The 21,828-nt window shown below is 37.8% G+C and overlaps 1 non-coding gene across 1 annotated transcript; it reads right to left on the bottom strand.

Annotated features, from left to right (window-relative positions):
* Nucleotides 1-4,765: 4,765 nt before the first annotated feature.
* Nucleotides 4,766-4,872, bottom strand: LOC121209106 (small nucleolar RNA R71). Its single transcript, XR_005904223.1, has one exon. It is a non-coding gene; the product is annotated as a small nucleolar RNA R71 (small nucleolar RNA).
* Nucleotides 4,873-21,828: the final 16,956 nt, after the last annotated feature.

Here is a 21,828-nt window from a genome sequence, read left to right as displayed (position 1 = left end):
CGCCCATTTCGAGCAGTATTGCACTACACAATTCGAGATGATTCACAAGCGAGATCTGCGACTTGATAGACAGATGGACGACATGCAGGCCATGATGCAGCAGCTGTGGCAGCACTTTCACATCGCCACTCCAGCACCACCACCTGAGGGCCCCACCTACGAGGATCATTGAATCCTCCTATTTTTTTAATTGTTTTTATTTTATTTTATTTTATTTTATTTATTTTTCTTTTTCTTTTGATTTTTATTTTCATTTCAATTTTATTATTTTATTATTTTATTTTGAAAGACATATCTATTTTAATAAATTTTACTTTTTCCATTTTCTGGTATTTCTAACAAGTAATTCCATTACGCTCTCTTCCACACAAACTCTTAAGAAGCTCTTCATGGTTCTACAGACTTCCAAGCAAAGCTGCTAGGAATATTTTACGGAATGAGGAAACAAACGGGAAACAATACCTCACGAGTGTCATGTTCAACGACCCAATTTCTTCATCTAGCCAAGAACGATGGTAGCTACTACTTTCCCTAAACACTCTAGCCTCAGAATCTAGCTCCGTATCCATGTAACAGGGAGTTTCACCTCCTTTTCTCTTATGATTTTCTTTATTTTAAATAATCTATCTTTGTACATTGAGGACAATGTACATCTTAAGTGTGGGGGGTAAACATGGAACCTAAATTTTTGCATTATTCTCAAATCCCTGAATTTGGTCTTGTGCTTAAGTGATTTTCTCATAATATTGATAGAATGAATTCTGATTGATCTATAATTATTATTGATACGTCATGAATTAGACCAAAGGAATTATGCATGATTATTTGATTATAGGACCTTAAATAATCGAGCATGATAAGTTGATATTTTGAGAAATAAAATTTTTTAGACTATTTTTCCTAAATTCAGGTATTATCTTGAAATCTTAAGTACATAAGAATGACATCAAAAACCCAAATTTTTGGTGAGATTTTTGAGCCTTTTGAACATATAGCTTTCTTTCTTGCTCACTTCTTTTGCGGTTTGAGTGTGTCAACATTGAACTGTTATTCTAGAACTTGCTTCGATTTTTCATGTCGAGATCACACGTATAATTTGATATACTGAGATGATAAAGGCAATTAAGATTTAACCCATTTACTCCATAAAAAGCCTTCCTATATAATTAAACCCTTAGTGAACCCCTTTTGAGCCTACTAACCCTCTTCTTTGATTAACCCTCATCATTAACCCATTATTGTTGAAATCCTCTTACTTAGATTGACCCTTTTTATCGAGATTGAATTTAATACTGTTACCCCACTATGTCCACCATTTTTTGTTACTAAATCATGAAATCTGATTTCCATATTGTATTGACTTGATTTGTTCTAAAAAAAACACTCAGTATTATTATTGTAATTCTCAGCAAGCTAAAGTTGTCATGAACTCATGTAAAATAGTTCTAGATATTTGTTTGTGGTTCAATAATTAAGTTTTTGATAATGGGGTAATATATTGAGATTATCTCGATTTTAACCCTTGTCTCTTCAACTTGTATCCATACCTGTAACCCAAACCCCATTACAACCATGCAAAGATCTTTTGATTAGTGTATCGTATCATTTACAAGTGGTAGAGATTTGATTTTCATGCAAGCCTATGGTAATAACTTTTCATGTTAGAGAATCAAGTGCTTAATCTTGAACCTTAAACACTTTGAATGATTTGAGTAAATCTTTAGTGAGGATGTCATCTCTTGTATATTTAGGGCTACACTCAATTACCTGAAGGAAGGAGATTACCTATAATTTTGTTATCAAAGTATTCGATTTAGATTGTTTGAGGTTTTTAAAGCCCTTATAGTTGAATTCTCGTTGTATGATTTTTCGTGGAATGATTTGTAACATTATCAGTAATGCTTATACGATTGAAAGGAATGAATTCTAGCAGTAAATGAGAATTTTACTTGAGGACAAGCAAATGCTTAAGTGTGGGGGTATTTGATAAACGCCAAATTATACATATCTATACCCCAAATACTTAGCATATTTATGGATGTTTACCATTAGATTTGTGGATTTTGGTGCTCTTAATCTGGTTATGTCATGTTTTGTACTCAGGAGAGCACCAAGAGTCAAAAAGAGCCAAAAACGAGCCAAAAACGGACAAAACGGACCAAATCGAGAAGATGACATGGCCTAAGCCTTGCCACACAGGCATCTCACACGCCCGTGGCCTTCGCGGGTGTCAACAAAGGTTTTCATAATTCACATGGCCTGGCCATTGAGCCCGCACGGCTGTGTGCAAATTAATGGATCGAACACGGCCTGGCAATCACGTCACATGGCCGTGGAACACGGGCATGTCCCTTTTTCAAACAGTTGTATTTTACACGGAAAAGGATACTTAAGGAGGAAGAAAGCCAATCCAAAACCTATATAAACACCCTAAGTGTGATCTAGAAGGGGGACACTCTTTCCAGAACTTTTCTAGAATGCAGAACCTCACACCGAGAATTACTTGAAGAAAGCCAGACGTTCCATCCCAAAAGCCAAAGCTACTCCAAGACTGAAGATCTCTCTCAGAATTCCTTCAGGGGTTTTAGAGTTTTCTTTATGTTTTGTTATTTTCATACTTTTAAGATGTACTCTTATTTTATTATGAACTAAACCCCTTAGATACCTAAGAGGGATAAAACTTATGATGGATCTTATTATTATTATCTGAACTGTATGATAAATACTTGATTTGTTGTTAATTATGTGTTCTTAATGCTTGAGTTAATATTTCGAGTATTAATTCATGATTTGATGTGCTTATGTAGAGGAGGAATAGACCCTACCTAAGAGTAGATTTGTCATAATTAACCAGAGTTGATCGAATGCCTAGAAATAGGGTTACAAGATTTTGCCGGATTAGGGTGAAACTTAATATGGGAATCCATAGAGTGATTTACTACTTCCCTAGGGGTTCTAATTAAGAAAGAAATTTCGATTAATTCAATTGAGGGTTAGATGTTACTAGTCTCGAAAGGGATAATAACATAGGTTAGGGGGTCTCACGGATCAAGTCAAGTGAATAAATCGTCCGGTTCAAAGTCAGATAACAAGTGAAATTTAAGTAGATTCCTCCTTGGGTGTCGCATTTATCAATTGCTTTTCTTCAAGTCTTTTTCCAAAATTTCCCTTCGCTTTAATTAATTAGTTAATTAGTTAAAATAATTAGTTAATTAAAACAAACCCTTTTATTTCTAGGGTAGATAATAAAAAGATTATTACTGGTACTTTTGGTTCCGTTGGGTACGATATCCCGGTCTTGCCGTTGCTATACTATTGTTCGATAGGTGCGCTTGCCTTTTTGTCGTGATAATAGTTAGTCTAGGTTTGATCTTCATTGTAAATATTTATTACTTGTTACGAATCACGCGATCAAATATTCCAGGATATTAATTCAAGTTAAGCTCTTATTTAGAGGAGGAATAGACCCTGTCTAAGAGTAAATTTGTCATAATTAAGCGGAGTTGGTTGCGCGCCTAGAGATAGGGTGACAAGATTTTACCGGATTAGGGTGAAACCTAATAAGGGGATCCATAGATCGAGTTAATGCAACCCTAGGGAGTTAATTAGAAAGAGATTTCAATTATTCAACCTAGGGTTAGACATTGGTAGTCTCGAGAGAGATAATAGTATAACTTATGGATTTCTACAGATCAAGTCGAATGAATAAATCGTTCGATTCAGAGTCAAATAACAAAGTGAAGTCTAGGTGGATTTTTCCTTAGGTATTGTCTTAATTCAATCGTTTTTTCAAAAGTAATTCCCCAATTCTATTTTCTGTGAATTCTTAGTTTAGTTAATTAGTTAGTTAAAACAAACCGCATTATTCTTAGGCTAGATAATAAAAAGACTGTCATTACTAGTACTTTTAGTTCCTTTGGGTTCGACAATCCAGTCTTGCTAAAGCTATACTACTATTTGATAGGTACACTTGCCTTCATCGTGATAAGAGTTCATTTCAAGAACGATTCACTATAAATATTTACAACCTGTCGCGAATATCACGTATCAAGTTTTTGGTGCCATTTCCGGGGAACTAAGATATTAGGAACATTCGATTTTTATTACTTTAGCCATTTTACTTTTATTGCAGTTTAAATTTTTATTTTCTTTTTTAACTCTTCATTTATTTTCTTCTGGCAGGTTTTTCTAGTTTATGACTAGAAGAAACCCATCAAGACCATTACTTTTTAATAGTGAGATCGATCGCATAGTTCGCAGAAACCAACGAGAAATAAGGCGAAGCCTAAGATACACAGAGCACGAGCAAGAGGACGATACTTCAATCACAACCGTAGAGATCGCTGAAAACCAAGAAAATCTACTACCTCCTGCGATTGCTGTTAATCAGAATCCTGCTCCGCGCACTATGTATGATTATGCTAAACCTAATTTAACGGGAACTGAGTTAAGTACAGTTAGACCTACTGTAGCTGCAAATACTTTTGAACTGAAACCTAACACAATTTAGATGATACAACAATTTTTCAGTTTGATGGTTTGCGGGGCGAAGATCCCAACGCTCACTTAGCAAACTTTTAGAACTATGTGATAATTTAAAATTAATGGTGTTTCTGATGACACCATTCGCCTTCGGTTATTCCCTTTTTCATTGAGAAACAAAGGTAAACAATGGTTGAATTCGTTACCGTGGAGGTCAATCACTACTTGGAAACAAATGACCGAAAAATTTTTATTAAAATATTTTCCACCAGCTAAAACAGCCAAATTACGTAATGATATCTCTTCTTTCGTACAGATGGATTTAGAAACACTCTACGATGCATGAGAGAGATACAAGGACCTTTTGAGAATGTGCCCTCACCATGGGTTACCGCTTTGGCTACAGGTTCAAACGTTTCGTAATGGCCTGAATCCTTCAACTCGACAAATGGTTGACACAGCTGCTGGCGGAACCATCAATAATAAAACACCTGAAGATGCCTATGAATTTATAGAGGAGATGTCACTGAATAACTATCAGTGGCAAGTCATGAGGACAAAGCCAACAAAAACAGCCTGTGTTTACAATGTCGATTCGGTTACTATGCTCTCTAATCAGGTAGAACTCTTGAATAAGAAAATTAATGGTTTTTTTAGTTCTTCACAAGTCACCCAGTAATGCAGTGCGAAGCAAATGGAGGTGGATCAAGCAATCCAGAATACCCACCTTATGGCTACAACATGGAGAACAAGCAGTTAAATTACATGGGTAATAATCCTCGATCTCAAAACAATCCTTACAATAATACTTACAATGCAGGCTGGAGGAATCACCCAAATTTTCCATGGGGAGGCCAAGGAAATCAGAAACCACCACCCCCTCCAAGCTTTCAGCAACCACCATACCAGTAGGAGAAAAAGTCAAACCTTGAGGAGATGCTAACCAAATACATCTCGGTGTCAGAGACTCATTTTTAGAATACCGAGACGGCACTCAAAAATCAACAAGCATTAATCCAGGTGCTTGAAACTCAGATTGGACAGCTTGCCAAGTTGATTTTCGAATGACCACAAGGTAGTTTGCCAAGCAACACTGAATCTAACCCAAGGGAGCAACTCAACACAATTTCCATTCAAGATGAGAAAGGGCTAGTGGCAAACCCAAGGCCAAAACCGGTGGTAAGCGAAGGTAAGAATGAGGTAGGCCAAAACAAACAAAAATTGGTAAGTCCAGAATATAAACCTCGTGTGCCATACCCCAATGCGATAAGAAAAGACCGCTCAGATAAACAATTTCATAAATTCCTTAAACTTTTAAAGAAACTACATATTAACTTACCTTTTATTGAAGCACTTTCGTAGATGCCAAACACAGTCAAATTTTTAAAAGAGCTTCCAGCAAATAAACGAAAGTTAGATGAAAAGTTACATGTAGAGCTGAACGCGGTTTACTCAACCATTCTTCAGAATAAGCTACCCAACAAACTAAAAGATCCATGGAGTTTTACGATTCCTTGTTTAATTGGTAGTTTAGATGTTAATAATGCGTTGGCTAATCTAGGGCCTAGTATCAATGTTATACCTTAGAAATTGTTTAAGCAACTAGGTCTAGGGAAACCCAAACAAACTAGGATGAGCATTTAATTAGCAAATAAAACTGTTAGATTTCCTAGGGGTAATATTGAAGACGTACTCGTTAAAATTGACAAATTTATATTCCTAGTTGATTTTGTTGTTTTAGACATAGAAGAGGATGGTAACGTTCCTTTAATTTTGAGAAGGCCCTTTTTAGCAACTGCTAGAACAATTATTGACGTTGGCATAGGTGAAGTCACATTTCGTGTAAGAGATGAAACAATCACCCTTCAAGCTCGCAACCCGAACAACACATCGAAAATTGAAGGTGATTGTACAAATTGTTCTACTAAGACTGATCATACAGTACAACCTATTTTGTAAGAAATAAGTTCGAAGGACACATATGAGCCATGTTCAATCCACAACAAAGAATCTACCCATGAAGAACGAAGGTTACGAATCGAAGAATTAGATGAATGGCTAACATTTAAACTGAGAAAACATGATAAACCAAAACTACGCCAGAACGAGCTCAATGTCTTACCAAATCAACTTAAGGTTGGACATAAAGTTTCATTAGATGCCGCAGACCCTCACATTGACACTGCCAAACCGAATGAAGAAATTCCTCTTACGGTACTTAGCATTTTTCCATTTGGTACAGTCGAGGTAAGTCATCCCAAATTCAACACCTTTAAGGTAAACAATACCCGCCTAAAACCTTATTTTGATGGGATTCATAGTAGGAATGAGGAGTATAAACTCCTTGAACCACCATGACCATTCACCAGAAAGGCTTAGACTATAAATAAGCGCTTCTCGTGAGGCAACCCGAGCACTGACAATATTAATTTCTTTAAATTTTAGTTTTAACATCTAACATAGTAACTGACTAGAAGAACGTAGGCTTTTTAAAGCACACACGGCCAAGCACACGGGCGTGCCTTAGGCCGTGTGAAAATGGGGCAAAATTTTCCCCAACACGGGATGTGATAAGTCACTACGGGTGTGCGTTAGGACCGTGGGCGAATCTACCAAAACAACACGGGCATGCAACACGCCCGTGTCGTAGAACCATGGTTGAACCTGAGAAAATAGCACGGGCATTCTCCACGCTCGTGTCTAGAACCCGTTGTCGAACCTGACAGATTAACACGGGCGTGTGCCTGCATACACGGGCGTGGGAGAAGCAAACGAAGATTGACATGGTCGTGCAACATAGCCAAGAACACCGATGCACCCAATTTTGAAAACCACGAAATGCACGAGCTGAAACGATGGCACACGGGCGTGCCCCACGACTGTATGTCCCAATTTCCCTATAAATACCTATTATCTATCTTAGCTTTATCTTTATATTTTGAAATTACTTTTTATTTCCTATTTATGCTATTTTATCTTAAGTTTTGACAATTTTCAATTTCAGCTATTTCATTACGAGTAACTATACTTCCTTATAGTCCTGACTCTGTCACAATTATAAAGAGCTCTAAAGCTCATCGTCGCATAGGAACTAATAACTCCACCGGGAAAGAACTTATGGACTAATGAACCTCTACCACCACCAGAGTATCCTTCTCCACTCTCACGCAAATTATTCTCCATAACCACAATTCAAGGAGTTCATTCATCATTCAGGAAGTTTCACTTCTCTCCCTATCTTATGATTATCAATCTATCTTTTTCAATATATCTATCTTTGTACATTGAGGGCAATGTACATCTTAAGTGTGGGGGGTATTTCATATCGTCATTAGAAATCCCTGAATTCTCATGTGATCTTCTCGTGCCATGACTAGAATGAATTTTGATTAATTTATGATTTTTATTGATATGTCTTGAATTAAAACTTAAGCATTCATGCATTGATTATTTAAACTTTAAGATATTAAAGAATCAAGCATGATAAGTTGACTTTTGAATTTAAAATTTTATAGGTTGTTTCTCCCAAGTTTAGGTATTATCTTGAGTTGAAATTCACAGGTTTAAACATCAAAAAGCCATAATTTTTGTGAGATATTGAGCCTTCAGAGCATCTATCATTTCTTTCATGCTCACTTTTATTGTTGCTTTAAGTTCGTCAGTATTGAATTGTTATTCTATAACTTGCTTGACTATGCATGTCAAGACCACACCATTTGATTTGATATGTCAAAATGATAAAGGCACTTAGGTTTAACCCACTCACTCCATAAAAGCCTACCTTCACAATTAATCCATAACTCATTATTGTTGAAATCTCCTAAATTAATTTGATCCCTATTTTTGTCGAGATTTGAGTTGGAATAATTTCTTCGCTACGTTTTATTTTATTTTGTAATTCGACTTGTTCTTAAAATATATATATACATGTATACATATTAGTAGTAGTGATATTCTGAGCTGAAGAAGTTTAATTCCACATTCTGAGAAAAAGCTTTATTATACACAATTGATATTTAATTACTTTTTCTAGTTAGGTAGTTTTTCAATTCAATCTCAATTCTAACCTTTTATTTCAGCTTGTGACCACACCTCCTAACCAAAGCCACGTTACAACCCTTTATAAACCTTTTGATTGATGTTCATTTCAATATATAGTGGTGGAGATTTGATTTTCATGCAAGCCTATGGTAATAACCTTTCATTATTGACTATTGAGTGCTTCATGTATTGTCCTTAAACACCTTGAGTCATTTGAGTGAATCTGTAGTGAGGATGTGAAACTTTGTGATATTTTGAGTCGAAGGTAATTACTTAGATGAGGGGAGACAACTATGTTTTCATGATAAAATGCTCAACTTGGAATGTTTGAAACTTTGATGTTCTTTTAGTTGAATTTTCAATGTATGATTACCTATGGATTATGTTGAGATATTATCGATAGAAATTATAAGTTGAGAAGAATTTATTTTGATTATGAGTTGAGGATTTTGCTCGAGGACAAGCAAATGCTTAAGTGTGGGGGTATTTGATAAACCATAATTTATACATATTTCTATCCCATGCTTAGCACATTTTATGGATGAATTTTCCTTAGATTTGGTGAATTCGATGCTCCTAATGCCTTAGTTTCATGTTTTATACTTAGGTGAGCATAGGAGAGTGAAAGGAACGAGAAACGGGCCAAAAACGAAGAAAATGGGCCAACATATGAAATTACTACGGCTTAGACTTCCTCACACAGCCAGACCACACGGCCGTGTCAATTCAAAAAAATTGAAGCACGACTCACACGGGTGGACCACACGCTCGTACCTATTTAACAGGCTTGACCACGGCCTGAAGTAATCGCACACAGGCATGTCACATGTGCATGTCCCTGTCAAGCCCAAGTTGAGTCCAATTCAAAAAAGGTAGATTTTGAGGGTTCTTGGGCATTCTACAGCCTATAAATACACTCTAGAGGAGGAGGAAAAAAGGACACACGAAGGAGGAAGCAGGGAACTGCTCAAGGAAAGTCGATTGATCCATCTCAGAAGCCGAATTCATCATCAAGACTAGAGATCTTCCCCCAATTTCCCTTTAGGAGTTTTGGGTTTTTCTTTATGTTTTGTATTCATTATTCTTTTGAGATGTTTACCTTTTTAGTTATGAACTAAAACCCCTAAATACATAAGGGGAATGAAACCTAAGATAGATCTTGTTATTATTATCTGAATTGTATGATAAAAATTTGACTTGTTCTTAATTATGTGTTCTTAATTCTTGTTTTGATATTCCAGGATATTGATTCAAGTTAAGCTCCTATTCAGAGGAGGAATAGACCCTGTCTAAGGGTACATTTGTCATAATTAAGCAGAGTTGGTTGCGTGCCTAGAGATAGGGTGACAAGATTTTTCCGAATTAGGTGAAACCTAATAAGGGGATCCATAGATCGAGTTAATGCAACCCTAGGGAGTTAATTAGAAAGAGATTTCAATTATTCAACCTAGGGCTAGACGTTGTTAGTCTCGAGAGAGATAATAATATAACTTAGGGATTTCTACAGATCAAGTCGAATGAATAAATCGTCTGATTCAGAGTCAAATAACAAAGTGAAGCCTAGTGGATTTTTCCTTAGATATTGTCTTAATTCAATCGTTTTTTCAAAAGTAATTCCCCAATTCTATTTTCTGTGAATTCTTAGTTTAGTTAATTAGTTAGTTAAAACAAACCGCATTATTCTTAGGCTAGATAATAAAAAGAATGTCTTTACTAGTACTTTTAGTTCCTTTGGATTCGACAATCCGGTCTTGCTAAAGCTATACTTCTATTCGATAGGTACACTTGTCTTCATCGTGATAAGAGTTAATTTCAAGAACGATTCATTATAAATATTTACAACCTATCACGAATATCACGTATCAACGGCCAAAGCCAAATTAGGCCGTGTGGGCCCACACGGGCATTCCATATAGGCATGTGAGCTCATTTTTCTGAAGTGATCTGTAAGGTTGCATGGGTCGCCCAAGTCGACTGTGGACCTATCTTAGACCCCTATTCACGTGATCTAATTATATGGTGTCTGACTGAGTATGATATGTGTGTTGAATTGAATGTATGATCGGCTATTTGCATGTTGCATGACATATTTGGTATGTTGCATTGCATCGGGGAGGGTTGATAATATTTCAGAGGTGGTGTCTGAAAGGCTTTTAGCCTGTTATCTGGTAGCTCAGCTGCATTATTCTATTTATGTGTCGCATTTTGATACAGTGTGATGTGTAGGGATGGGTGGGTTGATTATATCCCCACATGGTATGTAAAGTTGGACGGAGATGGTGTGTAGAGGCTAGTGGGTAGGATTCTAATATTCTTATCTACATTTTGTATCTGATTGGGCTGAGGCTCTAATATATTTCTGAATCTATTTCTGAGCTGGACTAAGGCTCTAATTTATGTTTGATTCTGTAATAGGCTCAGGCCCTATCTGCATATACATGATTGATTTATGATAGTATGCTATATGCATGTATTCTGTAGGGGTTACACACTGAGTTGCGAAAACTCACCCTTTTCTGTTCGGTCTGTTTAGGTAATCCCCAGCATTAGACGAATCAGAGTAGCGGAGGACTCGACGATGACCACCACTATTTCATACTATTTAAATTTATTTTTTTAGTTGATTAATTTCACGTTAATAATTTGGGTAGTTATTTTTGTAATTGGGACTTTTGGAACTGACTGTTTAAATTTGGGATTATACTTTGTTTTCCAGTTTTACCACTACAAAAACACAATGTTTTCTTCAAATTAAAGTTTTCCTAAAAACGAATGGTTTTGTTAAACAAAAGATTAACAAGCTTCTGCTAAAAAGTCACATTTTGAACCATAACAATGAATATGCATTTTTCTGAGTTAATTACTAATTAACTTGAAGTGATTTTCATGATTACAAATTCCATTCCATGGACATCGTCAAATTCGACCATAACTTCTGGGCCGTTTGAGGTGTTACATTTAGTGGTATCAGGGTCAGGTTGCAAAACTTAGCTGTGGATATGGGTTTTAAACTTGGTTTTAAAGAAATAAATTGTAAATGATTTGAAGTATTTTGGGGAATAAGTAAGTGGTACACAAAGTCTCCAGCGCCGATCTTGTAAGTTCTTGAAACTCTGTTTAGAATTGCCTTAAAGTATGATTAGAACATACTAAAACTACTTTAGGTAGTATATCACATTGAAAACACTCTAGGTAGTGTAAATTGAAAATTGTAGTGGGACTACTACTCACGATAACTGACTCTGAACATTTTGATACTGTACTGCATAAAATATCTATTAATAAAATATTGGAACTATTAACTAATACATAAAACTGTTAATACAATTTAATTCCAAAATTTACGATGAGTGCATGAGGTACCCGAGGACGTGGTACTAAAGGCCGAGGTAGGGGCCGTAGAGGGGCTCAAGCTGAGTCTTCCTCCATAGATAATATATTGAATTTGGACATGAGTGAGACACTAGTGTCACCTACTACTGAGACTGGGTCTCATGATTGCGTGGCTGGGGGTGGCGCATTGTCCCAGGGTATGCTCAAGATTTTGGAGAAGGTCGCTGGGCCCAATGCTAGATCTGAGGGTCGTGGGTCGGTTACAGAGTGACTCTGGTCCAATAGGGCTGAGTTATTTAGGGGTGTCGCTGGAGTCGCCCCTAACGTAGCCGAATATTAGATGGAATCCATGGAAAGAATTATAGATAACTTGGATTTTCCTGCTGAGTAGAAGGCACCCAGCCCGACTGACTGACATGGGATCTTTTTAAGATGACTTTTTAGGGCAAGTACATGAGGGCCAATTATATCGATGCTAGAAGACAGGAGTTCCTTAATCTCACTCAAAGAGATCGTTTAATGGCCGAGTATGAGGCCAACTTCCTGAGGTTGAGCTGTTATGCGTGAGGCATGGTGGCGACCGAGTATGAGCGCTGTGTCCAGTTTGAGGATGGTCTTAGGGACAGTTTGTGAGTTCTGATAGCTCTGCAGGGGGATCTCTATTCTAGTTGAGAAGGTAAAGATTGCCGAGAAGGTTAAGTGCCCTGAGCGTCAAAATCGAGAGAAATGAAAGAATAAGAGGGAATTGGAGCCCTCGAGTTCTGGGATGAGGCCTAAGAAAAAGGCCAAAGTTGATGGGCTAGCTAGAGTTTGGCCACCCATTGCACCTTCTGAGGTGGAGCTTTGTGGGCACTGTGGTAGACATCATCCGGACGAATGTTGGAGGACTTTAAGATGTGGCTCTACTAAACATTGTGTCAGAGATTGTCCGCAGAGAATTGATCAGATACAAGCTCCAGTTACTGGGATTGCACAACCGCCAAGGGTAGTTCAGCAACCACCTAAAGGTCAGGGTTCAGCCAAGGGTGGTAACGGCATGGGCGGAGAATAAAGAGCACCGAGCAGAGGTGCTGGACCGACTGAGGCGAGGTAGTCTGCTTTGCTCTATGCTGCTTGTCGATGTGAGGACCGAGATGCTCCAGTCGTCATTATGAGTACATTTTTAAAATTTGATGTACCATATCTTGCACTGATAGACATAGGGTCTACACACTCATATGTAGCTAGTACTGTGTCTAAAACTTTGAGAATTCTGGTTGAGTACTTCTAATGGGGTAACGGTGGTAAATCCGTTGGGGCAGTCTATCCGAGTGAGTAAATTGTTTACAGATGTCCTGCTAGATGTTCAATGGACAGTATTTCTGGCTGATCTAATGGAGCTTCCATTTAGGGAGTTCAATCTGATTCTGGGGATGGACTGGCTAGTTAAACACCGGGTGAGTCTAGATTGTACGACAAAAAGGGTTATCTTAAGGACCGAGGAGGACAACGAAGTAGTCGTGATTGGGGAACGACAAGATTATTTGACCAATGTGATTTCTGCGCTGATGGCAGAAAAGTTGGTTCAGAAAGGATATGAGGCATTCTTGGCCTACATCAATGTTTCTGATTCTGGGGACTCTTCAATTAAGGACATCAGAACTATAAGGGACTTTCCAGATGTATTTCCTGGGGAACTACCTAGGTTTCCTCCTAGCCGAGAGGTAGATTTTGAGATTGAGTTGATTCCTGGTTCAGGTCTGGTCTATCGCCCCTTACTGAATGGCACTGAAGGAGCTTACAAAGCTTAAGGCTCAGATTCAAGAACTGTTAGACCACGGGTTCATTTGTCCCAGTGTGTCTTCGTGGGGAGCACATGTTCTATTTATGAAAAAGAAAGATGAGATAATGAGGATGTGTATCGACTACCGTCAGTTGAATAAGTTAACGATCAAGAATAAGTACCCGCTTCTAAGAATAGATGACTTATTTGACCAGTTTAGAGGGGCCTCTGTGTTTTCTAAGACCGATCTGTGTTCGGGCTATCATCAGTTGAGAGTGAAGGAGGCCGATGTATATAAGATGACATATAGGACTCGATATGGACATTACGATTTCTTAGTTATGCCCTTTAGGTTGACTAATGCGCTCACGACATTTATGGATTTGATGAATTGAGTGTCCAAACCCTATTTGGACCAGTTCATGGTCGTATTCATCGACGACGTCTTGATATATTCTAAGACAGAGGATAAGCACGATGAGCATCTCAGAGTGGTTCTACAGATTCTTCAAAAGAAATAGTTGTATGCAAAGTTCAGGAAGTGTGAGTTCTAGCTTCGGGAAGTAACATTTCTGGTACATGTAGCTTCTACTGAGGGGATACGAGTCAATCTTCATACGATTGAGGCTGTATTGGATTGGAAACAGCCGAAGAATATGTTTGAAATTCATAGCTTTCTAGTGCCAGTAGGATATTGTCGACGATTCATAGAGGGATTCTCCTTGATCGTAGCTTTGTTGACTAAGCTTCTGCGTAAGGGAGTTCCTTTCGTTTGGTCTGGTACACAGTAGGAGAGCTTTGATAAGCTCAAAACTATTCTAACACAAGCTCCTGTCCTGATACAGCCTGAGCCTGGTAGAGACTTCGTGGTATATAGTGATGCGTCACATGTGGGTCTGGGTTACGTGCTGCTGCAAGACGAAAAGGTGGTTGCTTATGCATCTCTTCAGTTCAAGACTCATGAGGCTAATTATCCAATACATGATCTAGAGTTAGCAGCGGTGATCTTTACATTGAAAATCTTGAGGCACTATCTGTACAGGGAGAAGTGTACTGTCTACACTGATCACAAAAGCCTCAAATACCTCCTCACCCAGAAAGAATTGAATCTTAGGCAGCGTAGATGGGTTGAACTACTTAGGATTATGACTGCACTATCGAGTATCATCTTAGGAAGGGCAATGTGGTGGCCGATGCGTTAAGCCGTAGGGCTATGATCAATCTGAGAGTAATGTTTGCTCGACTTAGTTTTTTCGACGATAGGAGTTTGTTGGCAAAACTTCAAGTGAAACCGACATGGATTGATCAGATCAGAGATAAATGTTTGGGGATAAGTCTCTTGAGTTACATTTTTGTCAGGTTGAAAGTGGTGTTACTACGGATTTTGGGATTAATAAGGATGGAGTATTGTGTTCCCGCGGTCAGATTTATGTACCAAATGATGAGAACTTGAGACTGTCGATTTTAAGGGAGGCACATAGTAGCCCTTATGTTATGCGTCTTGGCGGGAATAAAATGTACCGTGATCTCCGAGAGTTATACTGGTGGCCAGGCTGAAGCATGAAGTTATTGCTCGTTGTTTGACTTGGCAGCAGGTTAAGGCTGAGCATCAGTTACCTTTGGGGCTGCTGTAGCCGATAAAGATACCGTTATGGAAATGGGAGCGAGTAACGATAGACTTCGTTAGTGGGTTGCCTCTAACACCCACTAAGAAGGATTCTGTCTGGGTCATTGTGGATCGATTGAAAAAATCTACTCACTTCATCCTGGTTAGGACAGACTTTTCTCTGCAAAAGTTGGCTAAACTCTACATTTCCAAAATAGTGAGACTTCACGGGGTACCTGTCTCGATCATATCCGATAGGGATCCTTGTTTCACATCTCAGTTCTGGAAGAAGCTTTATGGCGCTCTAGGTTCAAAGTTAGACTTCAGTACTGCTTTCCATCCTCAAATAGACGGTCAGTTAGAGAGGGTGATTTAGATACTGGAGGACATGTTGAGGAGCTGTGTTATTGATTTCCGAGGCAGTTGGGAGGAGTACTTGCCATTAGCGGAGTTTTCCTACAATAGCAGCTTTCAGTCTAGTATACAGTTGGCACCTTACGAGGCACGTATGGTCATAAGTGTTGCACTCCCTTATGCTGGACTGAGTTGGGTGAGCGGCGTATTCTGGTTCCGAAATTGGTTTTAGAAACTAAGGACAAGGTCCGTTTGATTCGAGATCGACTGAAAGCGACTTATGATAGGAAGAAGCCTATACAGACTCGAAGCATCGAGAGATAGAATATTCCATGAGAGAACTTGTTTTTCTTAAGGTTTCACCATGGAAGAAGATTCTGAGGTTCGGTTGCAAGGGCAAGCTGAGCCCTTGATTTATTGGGTCGTACTGAATTCTGAAACGAGTGGGGCCAGTCGCATATCAGTTGGAGCTACCTCCAGAGTTAAATCGCATTCATGATGTTTTCCACGTTTTAATGTTGAGACGCTACCGCTCTGATCCCACACATATTGTTCCTCTTGAAGAGATTGAAGTTTGAACAGATCTGACCTTCGAGGAGGAGCCGGTTCAGATTCTAGATCACGATGTTAAAGTTTTGCGTAGGAAATCAATCCTCTTAATGAAGGTGCTGTGGCGGAACCATAGCACTGAGGAGGACACTTGGGAGCCGGAGGATTCGATGCGTCAGCAGTATCCTTACCTTTTCTGATCAGGTAAATTTCGAGGCCGAAATTTTCTTTTAGGGGGTAGAATTGTAACATCGTAAGTCTTAAAATTATGTTCGGATAAAATATTACACAAGTGTGTATCTATTTCAGTGGTTAAGCGTTCTGGGTGTGTGTGTGAAGTCCCAAGTTCAAGCCATGACTTGGGAAAATTTTGGTATTTTTTTATGAATAAAGCCCAATCTCTAGTCAATAGGCTTTTCTTTGATTAGTGGTAGAATCATAACAGAATAGGCCTGCTAGTCTGGTGGTTAAGGGGTATGTTGTTAAGTTGGAGGTCTTGTGTTCGACTCTCTACAGTGGCAAAGGGGATTATTTTGCTGCGATTTTTGGCTAAGAGTTTGTGTTTTACTAAAAGTCTATGTAGTGGGGTGGTGGATGGAGAAAAGTAAGAGGAGTTGGGTTAGGGGGTTATCAAAATTTTTCTGTTCAGTTTTCTTTTTGCAAAAAAAAATTCTATTATCTTCTTCCGTCTCTTTTGCCAAAATTCCATCTCTTCTCCCCCTCTCGTCTTTTTCATTGTTTTACTCAAGTTCACCTCTTTTGTTTGTGTTGCACGTAATCCCGATCTTTTGGTAAGTTTGGTTTCTTATTAATCTTAACGGTTTCTTCTGAATATTGGTTTAAGAGAGGTTTTTAGCTGATTTGTAGTTGTTAATCAAAGGGCAGAATATCCTTCATCGGCTAAGGATATGGGATTCCCGTTGTTCGATAGTAGGTAATGGTTTTCTCGCTCAAAAGGTGAATAACCCATTTCGGGTTTAGTTAGACCGTTTGTTAAAATGATTAACTGGGTGAAATTTTGATCAAATATAGGTGTTGGAGTGCTTAGGAATATTTAGGCATCAAAAGCGATACAGACGTGTATCCGAAAACACAGAAAATGAGAATTGGTAAAAGTCAAAAAATGAAACTGTCAATGCCACATGGGCGTGTAGTCGCCCGTATGGTAGGTCGTGTGGCAATACACGGCCGTGTAGTTGATGAACTAGGCCGTGTGTACGTGATACCGACGCATGACACAACCATGTGATGGGCGGAGAGGCCGTGTGTGAGACATAGGCTTGACCAATTGGGCCGTGTGAGCCCGTACGGGTGAACCACATGGGCGTGTGGGATTCTAGTCCAGGACATATGGGGCCACAATGGCATACCACATAGGCGTGTGAGCCCATTTTTCTGAAACAATATATAAGGATGCACGGATCGCCCAAGTTGACTGTGGACCTACTGTAGGGTTAGTAAGCATTACTTAGACCCCTATTCATGTGATCTAATTATATGGTGTCTGACTAAGCATTATATGTGTGCTGAACTGAATGTATGATCAGTTATTTGTATGTTTTATGACATATTTGGTATGTTGCATTGCATCGGGAAGGGTTGATGATATTTCAGAGGAAGTGTCTGAAAGGCTTTTAGCCTGTTATCTGGTAGTTCAGCTGCATTATTCTGTTTATGTGCCGCATTTTAGTACTATATAATGTGTAGGGATGGGTGGGTTGAATATATCCCCACATGGTGTGTAGGGCTGGATGGAGATGGTGTGTAAAGGCTAGTGGGTAGGATTCTGATATTCTAATCTGCATTCTGTATCTGATTGGGCTAAGGCCCTAATATATTTCTGACTCTATTTTTGAGCTGGGCTAAGGCCCTAATTTATGTTTGATTCTATAACGGGCTCAGGTCCTAACTGTATATACATGATTGATTTCTGATATTATGTTGTGTGCATGTATTTTGTAGGGATTACACATTGAGTTGCGAAAGCTCACCCTTTTCTGTTTGGCCTGTTCAGGTAATCCCCTGCATTAGACGGATCGGAGCAGCGGAGGACTCGACAGTGACCACCACTATTTTGTACTGTTTAAATTCATTTTTTAGTTGATTAATTTCACGTTAATAATTTGGGTAGTTACTTTTGTAATTGGGACTTTTGGGACTGACTGTTTAAAGTTTTCCAAAGAACGAATGGATTTCTTAAACAAAAGGTTAACAAGCTTCCGCTAAAAAGTACGTTTTGAACCATAACAACGAACATGCTTTTTTATGAGTTAATTAATGACTAATAAACTAGAAGGGATTTTTACGACTACAAATTCCATTCCATGTGACATCGCTAGATTCAGCCATAACGTCTGGGCCGGGTTTGGGGTGTTACATACCCACATAATTTGCAAAGTTTCACATGGCCAAGCTACACAGGCTATAAGATTTCACACGGCTGTGTGCTCCACACGGCCAAGCCATATGGGCAACAAAAACACACACAGTTGTATGGCACACACAGTCTACCACATGGCCGTGTGGTGTACAAGGTCTACCACATAACTGTGTGGCACTGGACAGTTTTGAAAATAGCCCTTATTCCATGATTTAATCAAATTTTGATTAAGTTTTTGGGTTGTTTTCACACACTTGATTATTGAGTTAGTTAACCACATGTCTAGAAAGCACGAAACTACTTTTTCTCATCAAATCACATGAATTAATCACAAGAAAATATATCTAAGAACACATCCTTGAACAAAATTTTCAGTCCATAAAATACAATTCAATTACTTACTTCTTTGAAATAGCATCCAAAATCGAGCCTATTCTATTGGGGGTTTTGGCTCACAACCCTTTCACCTACCAAGAACAAAAAATACACTAATCACATTTCTGAACATGAATAATAACCAAGCAACCATCACTTTACCAAAAACAAATTAAGAACAAGACAACCATAAAAACAATCCAACGCACCAGCTTTTGATTCCTTATCTATTTGAACTCAGGCTTTTACTCACATCAAAGTATACGAGTCACGCATACATAGTTCATCATCCAGTCAAAATTAAAGTATGTCACACTATGAACATTATAAGTGAATAAATCCATGCATGGGTTTAGGATCTATTCTACTTGGGTCTTGTCTGATGTGTTGTCGGTCTAGTTAGTCACATCTTTGTCTCTATCTTCTACGAGTCATCCGTATCGATGCTCAAGAGAAAGCATCTCCCCAACTGGACCTGATAGATGACATATTAGTCTTTGAATTGGTTTCCTCATTTTCTATTAAAACAAGGACTTATATAGGTTCATCTACTAAAATAAGTTGTCTTTCCATATAATGATCCAACCACGTAATATTGTTTAGTATTAGTTAAAGATTAGATAATCAGTGAGCTAATATTTGTTTTCATTTTGTTTTGCATGCAAAAACCATTGAGGGCAATATAAAAATGGTATTAATATAATTTATGGTAATTTTATTAAACCAATCAGTTTAAAAAATACAAGTATACATGGATAAAAGTACTAGTCACCAAATCCAACAGTCTCTTACTTGCCCTATGAAAAATGGATAATCAACATACAGATTAACTTAAGCATGACGACCAGAAAGAAGGTTTCTTTGTAGCTATCACCTTCCTTCTGGATGTAACATTTTTCCTACAAGTCTGGCCTTGAAAGTTTCCACTTTTCTACTTGTAGTTTTTTTCTTCTTATAGATCCACTTATGCCCTTGTGGGTTTTAACCTTTTTAGTAAGTTTAAAAGTTCTCATACTAAGTTGGATTGCATACAATTCATACTAGATTTCATAGTTATTTCCCAAAACTTGGAATCAGCACTTTGCATTGCTTCATCAAATTTGAGTGGGTCATCATCTTCCTGTTTAGCAGACTCGATGTTTAAAATACTTCTGCCAGATTGGAAGAATTCAAGCCTGTGAGAGACCCTCATATTGGGAAATGTACTCATATTGTAGTAAACATGCAACTATTTTCTATGTATTTCAACTGTAAATAAATAAAGTTAATTTCACTTTTAGCTGTTATATCTTTTGTGTCTTTGTCTTTCATGTTTTGCATACGTAGCAAATTTGTGACAATAAAATATTAGGTCATTTATTGTCTAAGTTGAAACTGATGATAAGTGGCGTTGTAAGAATGTTTACATTGCTTGAAAGACAACTTACTTTAGTAGATAATCTAATCAAGTCAATAATCTCATAAAAGAATCAAAATGAGTGTTTGATTCAAATACTTAGAAGGATTATTATGTTGTCTACAATTCCAATTGGGGAGATGACTAATCTTGTCTATCAGAGCAGTTGACTACACAGGTCGAGACATAAATGTACTCATTGGAAAAATGATACATTGGACTGGACCTAAGTTGAATTAATTCTGAATCCGTTAGTGAATTAGTTCACCTGTGACATTTATGGTGTGATTTACCTAAATCCTGAGTTAGACACCAACCATTCTTATGTAACTTATGTGTTTTGATATAAGTGGAGGTTTATGCCCTAAAGATAACCGAGCCCATAGTCAATATGTTGGGTACATAACTTGTGTATGGCATTGCTTTACTAGCAATAATGAAATTCATAGCTCGATTAAAGAGTTAACAATATCCTCTCATTGGATTTGTGTGTTGATTCATAAATATAGAACATGACCATGGGTTTCTTATCTTTGAACGAGTAATTTATCACAGTGATTTATTGATAGTGATCATATTAATCATTAAGAAGACACAATGGTGACAACGAGATAAAATAGGATTGTATTGAGTGAACGGATTTAAATCAAAGGAATCAAGGATATAATATAATGGTAACACACACATGACGAGGTCATTAGACAAAGGAGTTCGATGAATTGCTTTCGTAAAGAGTATACAATAAGGAGTTTTCAATCATGGTACTTCTTGTGGACTGACTCCATGATTAAGTAAATAGCAAATTATCAAAACGATGCTTCTAGAAATAATTGCAATTACTAGAGCCTAATTGTATATGTTTGATTGGTCCCTCCACTAGCTGAGCTAAAGCTCGATGGACCGTATTTGAATCAGAATGAAATTCTACGGCCTTGGAAATAATTTAATTAATTCGATTTATTCAATGTAGAATTAAATTGGGCGGTCGTGAGAATGGTTCAACTAGAGAATTTGATTAAATAATTTTCTTGAAAAATTAATTTTGGAAAATCTTTCTGACTTTTTTAGAAAATTAATTTTGATCAAGCAAAATTAAATTAATCAAAATAATTAAAATAAATATGATTTTTTGAAATTTGATTTTAAGTCAGACAATTGACCTAATAGGTAATTGGACTTGAAAATTGGACTTAAGATCGAATGTTCGAATCGAGAACTAAAAACTGAGGCTGAGACCCAAAACTGGTCGAACTGAACCCAATATGTGAAACCAGGTCGACAATCCAACCAACAGCTAGACCAGACTGGTCGGGCCGTTACTGGCTTGGATCTAACTGGCTCAGTGTGTCATGAGGGTATTGTAACACCCTTTACCTGAGTCCGAGTCCAAGACTGGGCACGAGACATTACTTGACCTAAACACATGTATACAATCATTTCAAATCATAAAACTCGATCAAATTTAAAACTTTTCAATCTTAGTCTAAAAATTCTTAATATAGCCCAAATCGAGCTTTTGAAACTATCTAGAATTAATTCGAACACCTTTG

Source organism: Gossypium hirsutum, chromosome A10 (genome assembly GCF_007990345.1).
Source record: "Gossypium hirsutum isolate 1008001.06 chromosome A10, Gossypium_hirsutum_v2.1, whole genome shotgun sequence".
NCBI lineage: Eukaryota > Viridiplantae > Streptophyta > Magnoliopsida > Malvales > Malvaceae > Gossypium > Gossypium hirsutum.
This window is presented reverse-complemented; position numbering and strand designations above follow the sequence as displayed.